The sequence below is a fragment of the Polypterus senegalus genome, chromosome 5 (genome assembly GCF_016835505.1).
Source record: "Polypterus senegalus isolate Bchr_013 chromosome 5, ASM1683550v1, whole genome shotgun sequence".
Taxonomy (NCBI): Eukaryota; Metazoa; Chordata; class Cladistia; order Polypteriformes; family Polypteridae; genus Polypterus; species Polypterus senegalus.
The window spans coordinates 46,716,542-46,737,156 of record NC_053158.1 but is presented as its reverse complement, the minus strand read 5'-3'; the positions used below and the strand labels follow the sequence as shown (position 1 = coordinate 46,737,156).

The 20,615-nt window shown below is 38.2% G+C and overlaps 1 protein-coding gene across 1 annotated transcript in view; it reads right to left on the bottom strand.

The window, feature by feature from the left end:
* The window catches only part of LOC120530251 (sodium/potassium-transporting ATPase subunit beta-1-interacting protein 3), a 609,068-nt gene that overhangs the window by 123,390 nt on the left and 465,063 nt on the right, over positions 1-20,615 (bottom strand). The gene's annotated exons all lie outside the window — the stretch shown is intronic.

Here is a 20,615-nt window from a genome sequence, read left to right as displayed (position 1 = left end):
TCTAGAACAAATTAATATTAGAAGAGTTTACCTTATTTATTAAAATACACAAATAAAATGCAAATATAAAATGTTAAATGTAGAATATATGTAATAAAAATATTCTTACAACAGTTGGGCAATGATGACATAGATTTAGACCTTCTTTTCTATCTTCATGTTGATCTGTCTTTGTTTGTTCACATTGTTCTCCTCCTTAACTTTTCCTCCTACCCTGGACTTTTCCCCTTTCCCTACTGCTTGAAATAAAGTTTCATTTTATGTCTAACAAGCCAAAACACATATTATTTGCTATAGTTAACATGCACTTATTTCTAATTACATGCATCCTAAGCTTCACACTTATTATCCAAAATAAAAATCTATTCATTAGTTCAAAGTATAATACTCCATTAGTAAAATAGTTAAATTTTTATCTCCACACCCACACAGGAAACTGAAAAACTGCTTAGTTCAACTTTTCAAGAAAATCATATCTAGGAAATAGAAAACTGCTTAATTAAATTCTTAATAGGGGAACTAAAGGAAACCTCAGAGTTCAGACTATTAAGATTTTCAATTGGATTTTCATGTTGTGATGGACGGCTGGGGATCCTGCCCGGTCGGGACGCCCTTTCCAGGACAAGACCAGGGAAATGGGCATGCTATCAGGAGTACCTCCCCCGGGACATGAAAGGGCAGCACCCTGGGTTTACATCGGGGCCATGGAATTGGGGCTTGGAGGCTCAACCCAGTAGAGGTCCGTGGCCGCCGCCAGGGGGCACCTGGACAGCTCCAGAGCCTGGACATGCAGCACTTCTGCCACACCCGGAAGTGTTGCCGGATGTTAATCAAGGGACACCTGGAGCACTTCCGGGTGCTCTATAAAGGAGGCCATCTCACTTCATTCAGGAGCCAGAGTCGGAAGGAGGAAGACAAAGCTTTGGGACGGAAGGAGTAGAGGAGAGCCGGGAAGAGAAGCACTGAGTACTGTGTGGAGCACTGTGTTGTGTGCAGAGTGCTGGAGTAAAATAAACGTGTGTGTTTTGGACATACGGTGTCTATCTGTCTGTGCCCGGGGCCTGATCTTCTACAACGGAAAAAAAAATTGCTAATATCATTCTTTTGTTCAGAACATTACTTAATCTTCAGATTTCCCAACTGACAGCCACATCTTCAATATTTTTGTAGCTGGGTCTCTCAAGTCTATTTCTGTCCCGATTCGGTTCTTAGGCAAAGCTTTCACCAGTAAGTTAGGATAGTCTGTTTTTATGGTAGTACATACTCATTTATCACATAAAATATTGTTCGAAAGTGAAAGTGAAGTGTTTTTTTTTAAATTGTAAAAAAATACCTAGCCTGTTCTTGTATTTTAAAATGCAAAGGCCTTATGTAGCCTGCATGTTTTTTGTGTTCCCTTTGGTTATCTCTATGTACTTCAGTTTCTTTCCACGTCCCAAATATATGTCTATTAAGCTGACTGGCGAAGCCAAATTGCACCAGAATATTTTTGACTCTTCCCTGTGATGAACTGATATTAAATGTAGGGTTTGGCTTTGGCCTTATGCCCAGTGGCACCAAGACAGGCTTTCGATTTTTTCTGTGAGTCCACATTGGCTGTTTCTAAATTATTGATTTCCTCTCACATTCCAGACATGTAAGTTATCCTGGTTGGTAACTATAAATAGTCCCAGAATGCCTACATGTGTGACCTGGTAATCCCACCAAGGATTGGTCCTAGCCATTTGTTTGATGTCACCACGACAGAATTATCCTGTCAGTGACTTGATAAGGTAAAAGGCACCATTTGAAAATGGACGAATGGATGAAACTCTTTGTAGATAACATAGTACACACTAACAAATGACTACAATAGGCTTCACTTTAGAAATGCTAGTAGGGAAGACACCATTCTTCAAAACAAAGGAAGTTCATAAAACATGTTTCATTTTTAAGGAAATCTAAATTTAAAAAAAGGAAAACGGCATTTAAAATGGAAGCCATGCAAACTCCATTCACTCATTTTCTGAACCAACGCACAGACATGGGGTGCAGGAATTTACCCTGGGAGCACTAGACGTGAGAGAGAAATCGAGGACAGTCAATTGCAGGGTGCAGAAATATGAAAGTCAGTCAGTCAGTCAGGCATTTTATATCCCGCTATATCCTAACACAGAGTCTGCCGGAGCCAATCCCAGCCAACACAGGGTGCAAAGCAGGAACAAATTCACCCATTTCCACCATTGAAAATATGAAAGTTTAACTTCAAAATACATTAAATATTTAAAAGAGAGACTGGCTATTATTTCAAAAAATGACTTCTGCTTGTCTGTCATATAAATTAGAATTAAATAACATGGTATAAAACTGGAGAAATGTTATCTACATAACAAGTTTCTTTCTAGACAGCACAACAGGCTCCTGTAGGTTTGTACTATTAATAGTCTATAATAACTCATACAGTGCTGACCTACAAGCAAGTGACATACGGTATATCCCTTTAAAACAAATAACTTCAGATGATAACAGCATATTTGGGATTTTACAAAACAAATTTCACTTACAAGTACGTCAAACAGTGAAACACTAAAACACAGATCGACTGGTCTGTTGTCTTCTCTGTTAGAGGTCATTGACTAAGGCAAAGCAGGGCATTATTGTGGATACTTTATTTTGATATCACTTGACATGACGAAACCTGCAATGAAAGTACATTGATTCTCCGTCTGAAACATTAGAAACTAACTCATCCACCTCATGGGGCAAGTCACCACAAAGGATTCCTTGCATTGCGCTATAGATGTCTTTAGCGGCTGGTAAAGTTGCCAATGCACCTACATTAGGAGTATAAAATGCATCAATAGCAGCAGTCATGGGAGGAAGGAGATCTTGTAGCTGCTAACCAGAGCATTTTACATTTCAATCAATCATTCCTATCTCATGTCATGACAGCTCAGTACTCCAGCATAACTCTCCATTTACTTCAGTCTTTACCGTGAAATAGCAGCCTTGACAAATGCAGATATCCCAGTAAAAGACTTTATATTTTTTTTTCCATTTCCAGTACAAGATGAGCAGTCATCCTTCATTCTCCCATAGGTAAACAGCACCAGACAGTTAAAATACATGTACTGTACACTCTTTATGGAGAAAACTCCACATATGATTACTTTGATATATAGCAAGATGTTATGAATCTTATAATATTCAAAAACTTAAATGTGAAAATGTATATATTTCACAGTATTAAGACACATACTTTGAGAAAATGTGTTAATATACATAAATACAAGCATAAAAATGTGAGTTAATTGTCTGACTTAATTAATTTTAGTTGTGGGTGATAATACATTAGCAACATTTACAGAACTGCATCTTATTTATAAACGGGCTAGCACCTGATCTAAAAATACAAATACTCTGTCATTTCACTCCCAAAAACACAATCGACTTAGTGGTGACATGCAAACACTGCCCATGGGCTTTTGGGTGATGTGTGCAGTTTTCTCACAGTGCTTAAATTCACACGTCACATGTGCCTCCACCTATTCAAAGGAAAAACTTTTCAAATCACTCACCAAAGAAACAAACCTACTTCAGCCAAGTGACAACAAAAATCAAATTAGGATATTAAAGTGCTGTTGAAGAAATTCTGTGATTTTCATTGATTGTAGACCTTTATATGATCATATATTAAAACCTAATTAAGTTTTGCAGCACTTCTGTGTTTGTCAGTTTATTTTATCACAGTTAGTTAGACATTTAATAGCTTAAATTCGCATGTGATGTTTTGTCCCCACCAGCTGAAACTTCAGCTACAAACAAGGCTTTAGTTTCAAGACAGGTTTGAATTATTTATTCATTCATTCTTTTATTAGCGGGTGGAGTGGTGGCTCTGAGGCTAAGGATCTGTGCTGGAAATCGGAAGGTTGCCGGTTTGAATCTCATTCAGTATATGAGAGAAAAATCAATGACTAGAATTTTTTGGCCCCCAGAAACTTTTGAGCTGCGAGGGATCAACACTAATTACATGACGAGTCAAGGCATCTGATCACAGATGATGTCAGGCAATAATCAAAATGAAATGCAATATCCAGAAAGAGCTGTGTTGAAGTGTGCCTTGTGCTGTGATGGTGGCAATATGTTCAACAAAAGTCTGAATACCTAGCAAGCGTGGAGGACAAGGCAAATATTCTTACATAATGAATTTATGAACACCAGGGATAATAGGAAAGAGAATATAGACATGATGTCTGCTCTTTATTATGTTACTAAATTATGGTCATTTAATGTATTATTTTTGAAGGAGAGTGCTGAACTGCTGCATCTTGGTCAGAGATGCAAGAGTTTCACTGTACTCTGTACACATGACAATATTACTATTACTGCTAACATGTCACAATGCTATGCTTTAACTACTGAAAATCCTGGGGCTATGAACAAAATATGTGGGCTTCCTTTACCAAATTTGCTTTTTTGTTATATATTTTTATTTGTTCCTTCATTTCTATGGATCTATCAAGGTATTTTGGGATATCACTTTCAGTCATATTGTACCTACATATATAGTCAACGGTAGGCAATTACATAGTTACTGTTATATGATAAAGACCCTAAAATGCCTGCTCTGCTTCAGTCTCAGTTTAGTTATTAGCTAAAAATAGAGTGCAATAGCATTCCAGTAGTGGGTGCCGTATCAAGCAAAGTGAAAACTACTCTTAACTGAAACAATCCTTATATATAATTTGATACTATCCATATGTATAGTGTTCGCGTCAATACCTCGACTCAATACAAGTTAGAACCATGCAATGGGACTCTGCCTCTGTAGTTTGAACATAACATGGCAATCGCGGAGGCATTATTGCATGATATCCTATTCTTCTTCAAATACTTCAATGACGCCATAGGACGGCTGAATATAGTAAGTCGATGTTGGTTTGAGCAGATAACAGTAAGTTTGGTTGGTTTTGGGAACATTGCTTTGGTGTGGCGTACATTCCAGGACTAACATCGTCGACTGACTTAAACCCTTCGACAGCTCCGGAACCGTAAGTAATTTTGAACGTATCGCCATTTGCTTGGTATGTCGAAATCTATCTTTGGGCAGTTCGGTTTTGGCATCCATCCTTCTGACATCTATTGGCAAACTGAGTAATGACGGTTGGGTATTAACAACGGTCATCGTTTCAATTTTAGCCAATCTCAGATCTAAAATGACCACGCCAACATGATTATTACTCCGACTCTGATTGGAGTCATAAAATACGGTTTGTTTTGAAAATATGTTTGCCGGAAAAAATCAAATGAGGTGCGCCGAAGAGCTGAGTACATGTCTTGCAGCCCCGTTTAAACAGGAAGCTCTTCATTACATCAGTTGAAAAGGTTTATTTTAAGCACAAATCAGTGAAATGTTAATAAAATCATTTCAAGGACTTAACAAAACAAATAATTATTTGCAGGGAAAGTATGGATTTCACAAACGTAGAATTTGTAGCCTGATTCGATCGGGCTCCCAGTCGATAATTAGCTATAAAGGATATGTCTGTACATGTAAGTCATGTGCATAGTTTTACAAAGATCACTACGTTATATATTAGTGGAACACAAAAAGTGTAATCTAGGAAACAAAGCAGCAAACTAATTCACCTAAGAAGTCTGGTATGCACCTTTAAATATAATCAAAAGTAACAAAATAAAGCTCTGAAACTATTCTTAATTCAATTTAGTCTCAAGCAGGATCAGAGTCAAAACAGGAAGCCAGCCATGAGCAAGATATCACTCTAAGTGTCCACTCAGGAATAACTCACACTCTCCCACACTCATTTTCAGTCAATTTAGAGTCACTGACCAACCTAAAATACACATTGTTGAAGATCTGGAAGAAACGTACACAAACATGGGGAGAAGTTTCTGCAGCCAGAGACGAGACTCAAACCCAAAATTCTGAATCCATGAATCTGCACTAATATGCCACTAACATACATAAATATATATACATTTTGGAGCTGGGAATTGATTAAAACAATTAATCAATCACATAATTGTATGGAATTAATTGCATCTAACATTAAAAAAATTGCAATCATAAAATAAATACATGAATCATTGAGTAAATATACACAGAATCACAAAATTAATGGAGAATCAACACAAAGTCATTTTTAAAAATTTAATGGCATAGTTCAAACTTAAACAATGACCTGAAACCTGACCTCTCAACAAACTGCTACGTGAGCAAGTACAACATGAATTTAAATCCTGTTGTTGCAAATACTGAAGTAACAAAATTTCAGAATAAGGAATACTCCTTGTTGGCCCGGACAAATGTTCATACAACTAATTGTTTAGCGAAATTGAAATTTCCGTATAACACATTTTTTTGACCAAAAATAGCCACTGAAGATAATAATGCAATGCAAAAATACTTGCCAGGCCTATACTTTTGCTGAGTCTCTGGAACTCTGTTTTATTTATACAGTTATTGTCAAGCTTGGGTCACAGAGGTACACAAGAGATAGGCGAATCCAGGATTTCAAAAATACAGGTACTTTATTAATGTATAGAGAAAGCAGGTACAGTCTCAAGACTTCATTTAAAATAGGAACTGTTACTTCACGCAAGCACATGAAACACAGTAATCGTCCTATATAATAGTTTTTTTGGCTTAATTGGAGCCCACCTGTGGTAAATTCAGTTGATTGGATGTGATTTAGAAAGGCACACACCTGTCTATATAAGGTCCCACTGTTGACAGTTCATGTCAGAGTACAAACAAAGCATGAAGTCAAAGGAATTGTCTGTATACCTCCGAGACAGGATTGTCTCGAGGCACAAATCTGGGGAAGGTTACAGAAAAATTTCTGCTGCTTTGAAGGTCCCAATGAGCACAGTTGGCTCCATCATCCGTAAGTGGAAGAAGTTTGAAACCACCAGGACTCTTCCTAGAGCTGGCCGGCCATCTAAACTGAGCAATCGGGGAAGAAGGGCCTTAGTCAGGGAGCTGACCAAGAACCCGATAGTCACTCTGTCAGAGCTCCAGAGGTCCTCTGTGGAGAGAGGAATACCTTCCAGAAGGACAACCATCTCTGAAGCAATCCACCAATCAGGCCTGTATGGTAGAGTGGCCAGACGGAAGCCACTCCTTAGTAAAAGGCACATGGCAGCCCACCTGGAGTTTGCCAAAAGGCACCTGAAAGACTCTCAGACCATGAGAATCAAAATTCTCTGGTCTGATGAGACAAAGATTTAACTCTTTGGTGTGAATGCCAGGCATCACGTTTGGAAGAAACCAGGCACCGCTCATCGCCAGGCCAATACCATCCCTACAGCTAAGTATGGTGGTGGCAGCATCATGCTGTGAGGATGTTTTCCAGTGGCAGGAACTGGGAGACTAGTCAGGATAAAGGGAAAGATGACTGCAGCAATGTACAGAGACATCCTGGATGAAAACCTGCTCCAGAGCGCTCTTGACCTCAGACTGGGGTGACGGTTCATCTTTCAGCAGGACAACGGCCCTAAGCACACAGCCAAGATATCAAAGGAGTGGCTTCAGGACAACTCTGTAAATGTCCTTGAGTGGCCCAGCCACAGCCCAAACTTGAATCCGATTGAACATCTCTGGAGAGATCTTAAAATGGCTGTGCACCGACGCTTCCCATCCAACCTGATGGAGCTTGAGAGGTACTGCAAAGAGGAATGGGCGAAACTGGCCAAGGATAGGTGTGCCAAGCTTGTGGCATCATATTCAAAAAGACTTGAGGCTGTAATTACTGCCAAAGGTGCATCGACAAAGTATTGAGCAAAGGCTGTGAATACTTATATACATGTGATTTCTCATTTTTTTTATTTTTAATAAATTTGCAAAAACCTCAAGTAAACTTTTTTCACGTTGTCATTATACAGTGTTGTGTATAAAATTCTGAGGAATAAAATGAATTTAATCCATATTGGAATAAGGCTGTAACATAACAAAATGTGGAAAAAGTGATGTGCTGTGAATACTTTCCAGATGCACTGTATATAGATAGATAGCATATTGTCAAACACTTGACTATTGAGCATGTCCAACAGGTTAAGGTAAGTGAAGCAAGAGAGAAGACTAATGATGTGTCACTGCATCTGTTTCCACCCTTAGAATGGAGAAGTTCAGAGAAAATGCATAATGTCACTTCTTGCCACTGCTTGACTCCCCCATTCTGGTGGGCATGATATTTAAAGCATGACAGTGTAAGTCGGCATTCATTTGGGGACCAGCTTCTATACAGGTTTAAGCCTTCTCAAGAAGTACTTACAGACTGTGGTGATGAACAGAACAGGGATGTTCCTTTCTTCATTCATTTTTCAAGTTGATTTTTTGTTCATAGTTGACCGAACCTATATATAGTAAGAACCCATATATAGTAAAAAAAAACCAAAAAAAACCCACAAAGCACAGTTAAAGTGTGTGGATACTCCGAGGGTATGACCTTTATAATTAAAAAATAATGGTGTGGCTAGAATAAACAAAATGCACAAAAGATAATGCAGGTCATCGCAAAGGTGAAGTCGCTTCTGGTGTACTTAAACACTTTCCACAAATGAAAATTGACTTCCAGAGCCATAATTCTTTATATCCCATCTAAGGTGGAAATTGAGGGATTTCCGGTAAAATGATAGAGGAAATTACATCAGCAGTCTTGGGTATGAATATCTACAGAATAGAAGCTGTACTGACATGTTTGGATAAGTTATTATTATTGTACCTCTTTAGCTGCCCCTTCTCTCTCTCTCACACACTCTCTCTCTCTATCTCTATCCCTATAGATTTTATATATAATACAGTAAACCCTCGTTTATCACGGTTAATCCGTTCCAGACTACCGCGATAAATGAATTTCCGCGAAGTAGGATTCTTTATTTATAAATCAAATATTTTCACAGTTAGAGCATAGAAAACCTGTTTACGACCTTCTAAATACGTTTTTTAAACATTATTAGAGGCCTCTAGACATGAAATAACACCCTTTAGTCAAAAGTTTAAACTGTGCTCCATGACAAGACAGAGATGACAGTTCCAACTCACAATTAAAAGAATGCAAACATATCTTCCTCTTCAAAGGAGTGCACGTCAGAGGCAGAGAATGTCAGAGAGAGAGAGAGAAAAACAAACAATCAAAAATCAATATGTGCTGTTTGGGCTTTCATGTATGCGAAGCACAGCGGGAAGCATATCATATATCATTGAGTTTTATTTAATACGTAATACGTGCTCTGATAGGGTACCTTCTCAGCCATCCGCCAGTAGCGTTCCTTGTATGAAATCAACTGGGCAAACCAACTGAGGAAGCATGTGCCATAAATTAAAAGACCCATTGCCCGCAGAAATCCATGAACCAGCGAAAAATCTGTGATATATATTTAGATATGCTTACATTTAAAATCCGTGATGGAGTAAAGCCGCGAAAGTCGAAGTGCGAAATAGTGAGGGATCACTCTATTCTTACTCTTATGGTTGTGTGATGAAATTTTGGGTCTTGGGGCCAGAGCCTGGCAGCACTTAGGACATAGAAGGAGACCGTGCCAATCTAACACAGCAAACGTACAAGCAGATGAATTGTAATAGATAGTCTTTTTCATTACCTGTTTTATATTTACCACTTGATAAGAGGTCTAATAAGCACATTAAGTATGCATATTGTATAACACACAAAATGGGCAAAGACTGTTCTTTGTGTCTGAAAAACCAGTGCGTTGATGATAATCTAGTTATCATGATTTTGCTCACTTTTGTGAATATAATATTTTTCACAGTTTTCATATAAATATGGATATAATTTTCTGGGACCTGCACCTTAACAGTTAATGTGCAGGTTGTCTAATCACTTGTCTTTCTCTTTAGCAGAATCAGTTCTTTATTCAGTAAATTACAGTGTGAACTTCTGGGTGTAAATTTCTGTCATCCAAAATTTCTTTCTGGGAGGAGGGTTTTGTGTGTATGATGGCACAGTTATAAATGGCAATTCACTGTATTTTCAAATTGCTTTGTCCAAACTATGCTGAAAGTCAGAAGAAAAACATGTAAGTTAAAAGGAAATCCTGACATGCATAGCTGTACAAATGTGTGTGTGTGTTGCACAGTATTTGTGCACGTAAGGCAGTGATTTATATTTTGATGTGTTTAACTGTGTGAAATATGGCTGATTAATGTTACAATACCCTGGTGAAAACAGCAACCAAAGCGGCAGCATCTTCCTTTGACTGAGCATTCTCCCTGCTAGGCTTCTTCAAAGAAACTGTCTCTGTGTTTGTACCACTGCTATTTATTTGAGCAATTCCAGATCAAAGATCTCATTAGAACTGCTTTCAGAAGTGACTCTTTGCCTACCCATAAAAACAGCTGAAAGTCTCAGCGGAGGATTTGCAAAGTTATAGCACAAATAGGTTTAGAGCTCTGATATCCAGCTCTAAATGAGGTCTTCACTCAAGTGTCACAGTTGCATCTTGCAACTGCTTAAAGACATTGAATTCCAACGCCTGCACCCCAAAGGAGATGGCAAATTGCAACAAAAAAAACACTCTAGTTAAGTCTCTAAATAAAAAAAAAACAACTGTCTTGGGTAGTCAGCAGTCAGGCTCTGGCTCTCTTCCTGGCAAATCCAGTTTTAGGACTCCAGGATCCAGGATCAACACCACCTTCCCATGCTTAGAATTAAGAGAAGAATTCATTGTTTTATATACAGTTATATATTTTGTTTCAGACAAAAGGAGCAAAATGCATCGGTAATAATGTCAGAGAAGCAAATGTTGCTGCTCATCATGAGTTGCTGAAAAAGGCAACTGTCTTTTGTGCTTGGCATTGCCTTACCACACACCTGAATAGTGCCGTTCCAACTGCCAAAGGATCTGCTTTTAGAAGCAGGTGGCAGTGCTTCCTGATCATTAACTAATCAAGGCTACTTGAATAGCAACACCTGACATTCATTACCTTAGCAATAACTCGCTTTTTTACATACGGTTTCTGCATGCTTTTTTCATTGAATAAATAAGGACACAGCAAAAACTGGTATTTGTTGGTCATGACATGAGGTTAGATTTATCATACCTTAGAATTTTATAAGGACTGGATGATAATTACTTATGTCCTGATATACAGCACCAAACCACAGAAGACATACTTACTTATTCACATGATTATATATACATATTGTGACAAAGATGCTATACCAGTGCTTAACTCGACACAAACAGACCCTAGAGACACACTTATAAAAAGAAAAGATGCTTATATTTTTCCTCACCACGTGGGAAATGCCTTCCCAGTTTCCCACAGGCACAATTCAGTCCCACAAACACAAAAACACACAATACAATAATTCTTTTCTCTTCTCTTTACTCCTTTAATCCTCATCAGCAAGCTTTGTCCACCTTCCACTCAACTCTGGCACCCCAAGTACTGTCCGCTGGTCCCACATATAAAGCACCTTGAAGTGCTTCAGGTGTTCGTTGCCCTACTTCCAGCATCACTTCCGGGTATGGCTTTGGAACTGCCCACATGGGGTCCGAAACAGCTACAGTATCCCCGGATCCCAACAGGGCTGTATTGGACTCCATCTCCCATGAAGCCCTGCGAGAGTCCAAGGTACGGCTGCCACACAGGGGAGTGGCCATCTAGTGTTTCAGGGGGAGATAGTGTTCTGTCCACACTGGCTATCCCGGTCCTTCCATAGTAGAGGTGTCCCGGCCGGGCAAGGGTTCTGGCCATTTATGATGATATATATTTATATCCTGTACAGTGTTAAGTGTCAAGTGATTAAAGGCTAAGGGTAAGGGCAAGGAATGATGGATAGAAAGATGGAGACAAAAGAAAGTAACAGGCAACGTTAAAAACAGGAGATTGTATTTTCCAAATACAGATCAAATTCCATTAGAACAAAATACTCTGGACTGAAAAATAATTCGTTATAACAGGGATTTCATTACAATAAAATTGGAATATAGCAAGGTCTTTCAGCATGTACAGTTGATAAAGCTGACTGCAGAATGCAAAACTCGATGGCAACTTCTGTTTTTTGTTTTTTTTGCTAGCATCAATGGCAGCAAGAAGTTTCAGCTTTTTCTGTAAGGTAAGTTACTTAATTTACATAAATGGCACCCCTCTGTGTCCATAGCACGCAATCAGTATTATTAGACTTCAAAGTCTGGGGTCAGGGATCCGTCTCAGTGTCTGTTGTGTAAACCATTTAAGTTTCATAGGTGGCGCACCTCGGTCTCCATAACACATTCTTCTCAACTTTCATAAACAGCCAAGACAGCACAGACAAACAACAACACAGAACAAATACAAAACTCTGAAATAAATACATCATTCCATTGGGTACTCGTGATAAGTAAATATTAATCTTAACCTTGAGGATTTGAACCAAGGAACTGATCCAACAAGCCATAAAAGCACCCACAATTCTTGGCTAAAATTTGAAGTGATGTGGTTTACAATTTTCTTTCTAATATTTTTTTCAAAATCCTTCTTCTTTCATAGCTGTTGGTAAATGCCTCAAGACAAAGTTACCGTTCATAAAATTTGATGTAGAAAGTGTCTTTTTGGCTTGGCTGCTTGAATGATTATAGCTGATAGCTTAAAAGACTGTGCCAAAAAATGAAATATGGAAAAACATCTGCAATGACGCTGAAAAATAATCCCATAATGAGAATGTTAAACTGCACACCCAAAGTACAAAATATGTTAGAAAACTTCTGTTGTGATTGTTCAGGCCCACAGAGAGCTAATTAAGACTTTATCACGCACATCTCACTGTTTATTAAAACAGATAATCAAATTTTCCTCATGCTGATGCTCTGCTGAAAGGAACACTTTGAATAATAAAAGCAACCATAAACCCTAGCTTGTGCCTCAAGATTACAGCACCAGTTTGCAGTTTTTATCATAATTCATAAGTTAACCTTATAAAATACTGTACATAACAGATGACAGCTTCTGCTTCACTAATCATTAACCATTTTCACAACACTTTAGTGTAAAATAGCATTTTTTACTGATTCCTTTCCTTTGTAAGGATCACTAAAAGAGCAGATTCACATTATTCTGTAATAAAGCACCTTGTGTTAATGGTACTAAAATGTGAAGCTCTACAATTTGGAGTGATGTTACAATCCTGTAATGTTACCAGAGGTTTATGCTACTCTCCCATGAATATTATAACATAATGGAGAAAACCAAAACACATGGGTTTGTAATATACTCTAGAACTCCCCTTTCCTTTTTAACTGAAGCCATCAATTTTATCTGAAATAAAAGTTTACATTTGTCATCAGTTATGGCGCTAACTGGCTGTTCTTTAAATCTTTATGAATCTCCTTACACTATAGTTTCCACTGCACCTCTAACCCCCTACTACAGTACCTGTATGTCTAAGTTATTTGCTGCAGTTCAAAATAAAGTTAATTTTTCTTTTCTTCACTGCCGTGCAGAGTCATTAGTACTCCACTCCAAGAAGCCTCATTGAAATTTGCGATTAAGTTACCAAAAGAGACAAAAAAGGAACCCCAATTTATTATTTATTTCCTTAGTTGTTTGGATACACTAGTTCAAAATCTAATTTTCCACTAATCTATTAATTTTCTTACCTCGCTTGTCCTCCTTTATTATGCTCATGATGATATATGGTGTACAATTAAGAGGATACGCCCTTATTTTTAAAAGATTTATTAGTAGGGACAGGGGTGGCACGGTGGCACAGTGGTAGCGCTGCTGCCTCGCAGTTAGGAGACCCGGGTTTGCTTTCTGGGTCCTCCCTGCGTGGAGTTTGCATGTTCTCCTCGTGTCTGCGTGGGTTTCCTCCGGGCACTCCGGTTTCCTCCCACAGTCCAAAGACATGCAGGTTAGGTGGATTGGCGATTCTAAATTGGGCTTGATGTGTGGGTGTGTTTGTGTGTGTCCTGCGGTGGGTTGGCACCCTGCCTGGGATTGGTCCATGCCTTGTGCCCTGTGTTGGCTGGGATTGGCTCCAGCAGACCCCCGTGACCCTGTGTTTGGATTCAGTGGGTTGGAAAATGGATGGATGGATAGTAGGAACAGAAAAAAGACACACAAACTACCTGCATGAACCCAACTACTGTACACCTTAACTACAAGATGCCATTAATGTTGGAAGAAAGTAAGTAGAAGGATAACTGGGCAAAGATATTAAAATGCATATCCTACCCCTGGGATTCTGAATAATACTACGTCAGAGGCTATCGGCCATTTTTGCTACTGGCGTTTGTTATACCCTGTGTATTATTAAATATATCGAATAGGTAAGGCTTAAATAAATAATCATTTAAGTGGATGAAAATAAAATGAGTCAGAACTTAGGTGTACTATTCTGCAGAAGCTACAAATTGTAGAAATGCTGCAGTCTCTTAGCACACAGACCTGGCCTTGTTCTGTGTTGACCAGGTGTGCCCTAATCTGATCCTGGAGGGCCACAGTAGCGTCAGGTTTTTTCTTCTCACCACTTTCTTCATCCGTGACCAACTTCTGCTGTCAATTGACTTCTTTTCCCTTCATTTTATTTGCTGCATTTTTAAGACACTCCTCTGAACTGCTTCTCTTTTCCTTAAATGGCAGCCAAACAAAAATGAGATGTGAAGTGAGCCAAAAGATGACCAACTAAGTCAATGCCTCAAACCACCAACTAGTTACTTAAGTTGTTAAGTTAAACCCTTTGTTCAATTCCATGGCTTGTTGGTGCTTGTATTTAGCAAGAGGAAAGTGTTTGGTAGAGATTGCAGTCTTTAATAAACCAACAATATATCTTATATCTTTCTCTAGCAGTATGGCGGTGATTCTAAAAGGTATAAAGAATCAATGACACTAAAGGAAGATCATGCTGGCTTCTGTTTAATATAGGCTTAACACTCACAAGAATATCATACTCGAAGGAAGGTAATACTTGGCAATGCAGATGCAGTCGGGGTTTCCTGTAATCGCCGCTTGTCCAACTTCAAGACAGAGCATGGGAAAGCATTTTAGTTCCAGGCATGGGCAGGAGCGATGTCTTCCATCTGTCTATAGGTGAGCTCTACTCTTTTGTGCAGTTGTCCAATTTTTATACCTTCTCTTTGAACATGCAACCTCCAAACATGGGTACAATTGGTTTGTTGACATGCACGATTAGGAAATAATGTTTACTGCACAGGTTGCTTGCTTGGGAAACCTTGAAACAGGTATAGAACCTGAGGACCCCGACAAAATATGGCACATCAGCACTTCAGCATTGTAACTCTTGAATCATCTCATCTCCTCATCAGATTCACTTTTTCAGTTGGATTCCCATTGTAAATAAAATAATGTACAGTATATGAGTAACCCTCACAGATCACAGTGGCACACTTAAAAACTTTGCCTACGCTGCTCTCATTCTGCCATAGCAGAAACTTGCAAAACTGTTGATTTTCTTTTACCAAAATGTTTTAGGGGCCTGAGCAGATCAACTTCACTGAGATCTTCGCATTTCTTAATTTTCAGATATTGTACGATGGACCCAGGTTAGCTGGCCATCTGTTGGCTTACTTTGTAAGGAGGCAATTAAAATTAGGGCAAAAGATGTCAGTTAACAGCAAAAACTGGTCACTAGTTAAGAAAATGTTTAGAATAAAAACAAGCAGCCACTGTGGCCCACTTGGACTGGAGTTGGATACTCCTGGTCTAAAATGTCTCCCTGTGTCCCTGTGGGACTTCAATAGATAATCAGGTTTCTTCCTGTCTTTCAAACATGGCCATTTTAGGTGTATTGCCATTGTTGTATTGCATACATAATTACAGCATGAGAGAGCGCCATTTTGTAAGGGGTTGGTTCTTGCTTTATGCTTTACAACAGACTCCCTACAATCATATCATGGACTAATGAGTGGGTGGAAGAATCTATCAAGAAACGGCTTTTGCCTTGTAGCAAATACTACTGGGAGACTACCTGTGACTTCAACATGGAAAAGCAAACTCTAAAAACAGATCAATAAAAGCATTATAGGACAGATTCTTGAGATGCAGTCTTTTATTTTTGCTTATAAACACACAGAAAACCCCTTAAAAATACTTTATTTAACAAAAATTTAAAAAATAACATTATCAAACCTGCTTAATTCAATTCAGGGTCCTGTGGATTCAGGAATATTAAATGCAAGGCGGAAACCAATCATTTTATTAGGGCTCTTTCAAATAAGCACACATTTACACAGGGCCATTTTGTAATCAATAAATTACTTTTAATTAGCTTTTTTAATGGCCTTAGACAAATCATCCTATGACAGAGGAAATTTATAGGGTTAAAATTATTTGGGGAATTTAAGTTGAGTTGTTTGATTGAGTTAGTTTGTGTTGTTAGACAAAAAAAACATTAAATTCTTTTGATTGTTCTACATTGCATGACCTTACAAGTTCTCTGTATCATTAACCTTTATATTGCTAAATTATTAATTTACAGGAAATTTTACAGAACAGTGATTGAAGTACAAATAGTGTTAGGGACAAATCAGTCCAAGCTATTGAGTATCGCCATGGAGGAGGCAGGGTGTGGGTTCGATACACGAGGAGAATTGTACTAAGGTGCAAACTCTCAGAGATCTTCTATGCCAGGACAAATACTGTAGAGCTGTGGCATTCAAAATTCATCCATCCATCCAATTTTCCAACCCGTTGAATCCGAACACAGGGTCACGGGGATCTGCTGGAGCCAATCCCAGCCAACACAGGGCGCAAGGCAGGAACCAATCCTGGGCAGGGTGCCAACCCACCGCAGGCATTCAAAATTCAAAATTCAAAAACTGCTTCATCACATTATTAATATATTTTGTTTTATAATCTCAGTATTTATAAAGCACAACCTGTTTAGTTGATATTTATGTTCAGCTTTGTTTTTCAAGTCACAGACGTCAGATATGGCATACAGGTGTTGTATTTCTAATCATAAGTTGGGTTTCTGACAACTTTTGCTTTGGCTGCCCCCAGGATGGAATGAAGGGCAAGATACAGTGTTGTACTAGCAAGCTTAAGGAAAATAAACGTTGTTATTACATTTTACCTTGTGACTATCTCACCTGGGCAATACAGTGTAAGTATGAAGAAATGAAAAGCCTACACTATAAAATACTTTTATAAATTGTAGTGTTATTGTATGCTCTTTAGGTGCTACCTCTTTTAGGCATGCACTCCCTTCTGACTAAGTATGGTCTTTTGAGGAAAGCAGATTCTTGTGGGCTTGTCCAATAAGGGTTTGTTGAGATAAGCAGCACAGAAGAGAGCAAAAGGATATGAGACCTCTAAAAGACCCACAGAACAAGGCCAAAGTTTTCTTAATATAGTTTCACCCCAGGCAGCCTGACCCAAACTTTACTGGCAGGCTTTGGCCTATCCAGGCTCAAAAATGGAGAACAGGCTTTTAAAGTATAAAATATTTGGATTGTCCCAAATTATATCAAAATAATTTAGGATAAGGAAGAATTGTAAAACCTTTAGCCTGAGAAATCAACCCAAAAAACTTTATAAAAATAAAGGTTTTATTTAAAATCAATTTAAAAAAACAGCACAAAAATAGCCAGAGAAAGGCAAAAGTTTTGAAATCCAATAATTGTAAACCCAAGACAGGAGCAAACATTCAAAAACCAAATGCTCAGTCATACTGCACTTCTTGAGAAACTGCCACAATTAACCACAATGACCCAGTGAAGGACCCGATCCTCAGACTCAAAAGAAATCGGCAGAGGGTAGTCCTTCAGTTGTGACATCAGGGTTCCACCCACAAAACACAAGAGACATAGGAAAACAATTTGAAGATAGTAAATAATAATTAAACAGAACACTAGTTACAAAAAATGCCTAAATATTAACATAAGCAAAGAAAACACAGTAAAGGAAAATAAACATAAGCCAGAGAATACACCCTGGCTGAAGCAAGACAAGCCTCTACAATAAATTCTTTATTAAAAACACAAAGAGGTGAAATTAGAATTAGCATTAAAAGTGGGCATTTTTTTAAAATGTTTATTTCCTGTGTGCGTTGAGTCCAGCAAGATTGCTGCTGGCCTCCCATGACCCTGAACTGTACAAAGCAGGGTTCATGGAGCTCCTACAAAAACACAAGGAACGAAGACATGATTTTTTTTAAAGTGACATGTTATGATAGCGTATTACAAACGCCTATTGTTTACTAATTAAGAATTAGAATTTAAAACACATTTATTTTCAGAAAATCACTAGAATGGGTGGAATTAGCACACCGTTTTTAAAATTAAGCTTCCACTCTGTTAGGCACCAGCCATAAAGGGAAGCAGGTTGCCACCCTAATGCACAAAAGCTCATTCTTCTTTGACAAGCGCACCACCTACAGAACTGCATTTAGTAAAGGCTGCACTTTAACCAGAATTGTCTTTCTGCGTGCATTTGCTTCTTCACCCCCAAGGACTCAATGGAGCCTCTGTTTTACATTATGAGTTTATGAATCATTCAATTGTGGCAGTCATCTCAGTCAATCATTTAATTACCATTAGTACTCATTTAATCAACTAGTCACAAGAGGACATTGTCAGCAAGGCTTATGTCCATTGACACACATCATTTGTCAGATGTCAATACAGCACACAGTTCAGTAACAAATTAATTACTCACATAAAATGCAAACTAATTTGTCTTTGGATAAATGCTGATTTTAAACAAACACAAAATCAAACCTGTTGCTGTTTAACATATTTCGATTTAGTTAGTTGGTGGGTGTAGTGTTTCTTTTTTTTTTATTTTTTTTTATTCTTCTGTAAATCAGACTAGTTACCGGTAGTTTTATTCTTTAGGGTGGCATGGTGGCACAGCAGTTAGCACTGTTGGTTTACTGACAGTGCAAACCACTTGCTTGAAAGCATGTAAAACAGCTTTATTAATGCATGGCTGTTACAATTTATTTTGTTTGAAATTCACTGGCAAATGTTTTTTTTTTTGCTAATTCTTCCATTTGGTCTTTATAAAATGGAAGAATTATAAGACATGCTTGTACATTAGGTAATTATAATGACACTAAACATCCCTTAATAAAGCTATAATTTACAAGGCTATATAATTATTGAATATGTCCTTTTATTATATTGCCCACATTATGTTAGTTGTAGTGTGTAGAGATGACATCAGGCTACTTGCGAGCTAGTTTGTAATCAAATCCACTTTTACTTTACGCTGTTATGTATTCATTTTGCTTCATTTAGGCAACAATTGGCTGCAGTGGTGAGCGTCCTTGTTTTTTTAACCTAATTTGAAGGTTTCAAATCCATCGTGTCAATGTCATCTGAGTAGACTTTGTCTATTCACATATGTCTGTGTGTGTTTTCTTTCCATATCCCCAAAAAAGGGCAGGTTAGGTTGTGTCACAGTTTGCTCTTTGTGATATTTGGGATAGGTGCACAGGGAAAGAGGCTAGAAACCTGTGATGTCTTAGGACACACTCTCTTGTTTCCTCCAGTATGGCCCAGGGTGCCAGGTGAGCAAGGAACTTTAGGGAAGTCAAAGAGATGCAAGAGAGGTCTATCAAGAGAGGTCCAAAATAGACACCTCTGCTCCCACTCTTCTGGTCGTATTACCTGGGAACAGAGAATAAATGGATAAAAGGGAAGGGAAGGTTGTTCACACTTGGTGACAGTCGAAGGAGTAACTTTATCAAGACGTGGGCACAGGCAAATAAAGAGAAAGGAGAGACAAGGGACATCTGTAAGAGCTCTTGCAGAGCCTTACTGTATGATTATCTACAGAGAGCTGGGAATGCTACTACTACTGATATCCGACTTGGCCGACTGAATAAAAGATAACTAATTTTTAAAAATTGGTGGAACGGATAACATGGGGGCTCTCTTCTAGGTGGTCAGAGCATCCTGTGTTGTAACGTTAGGCTCCTGCCCTCCATAACAGTTTGACAAAGACTGACCACCACGTATCACTATCACGTTCTTTGCAATAATATTTGCTTTAACAATAACACTTTCATTAACAGGAGACTAAAATATGTAAGATTCAGGACTTGCCTGTTGTACCTGACTATAGACCCCCCAGTAGTTTTTGAGTTTTTGAGTGTTCTGCTGTAATTCAAGGGGGATATTAATGGACTGATATTGTTTGGTCCCATATATGCTAATCTGTTTGTAACTTCTCTGAGGCCTCTGTGTATCTTTATGCTATATGCATTATGAAATTAGTACTTTGGAAGTTTTATAATTGCATTTGCTTATGAACTTCTCGCAGCACTCTGAGCCTAAAAGTGCTAAACAAAAAATTTAACTGGACTGAACTGACTTGAATTAACTCACAATAAAAACATATATACTGAGTGTATGTTCTCAGAAGAAAGAAGTCCCAAGGCATCAGAGAGGTTTTGATCTCGATGAACCAATCAGAAGTAAGGTCTGTCTCTCTTTACTACTCTTCAGTTTTCCTCTGGCTGTTGGCCTTCCTCTCTTTCTCATGGTTGGGGGTTGATTTAAATTTAATTTTGTTAAGTTTGACTTGATTGTATGGAATGTTAGATGCTTTTAATAAATTCAATAAAAGATCCGATGCATGACGTGTATCTGTAACCTCATATTGGTGACATAAATATATTTTGCAGGTGTCACTATCCAAGGAA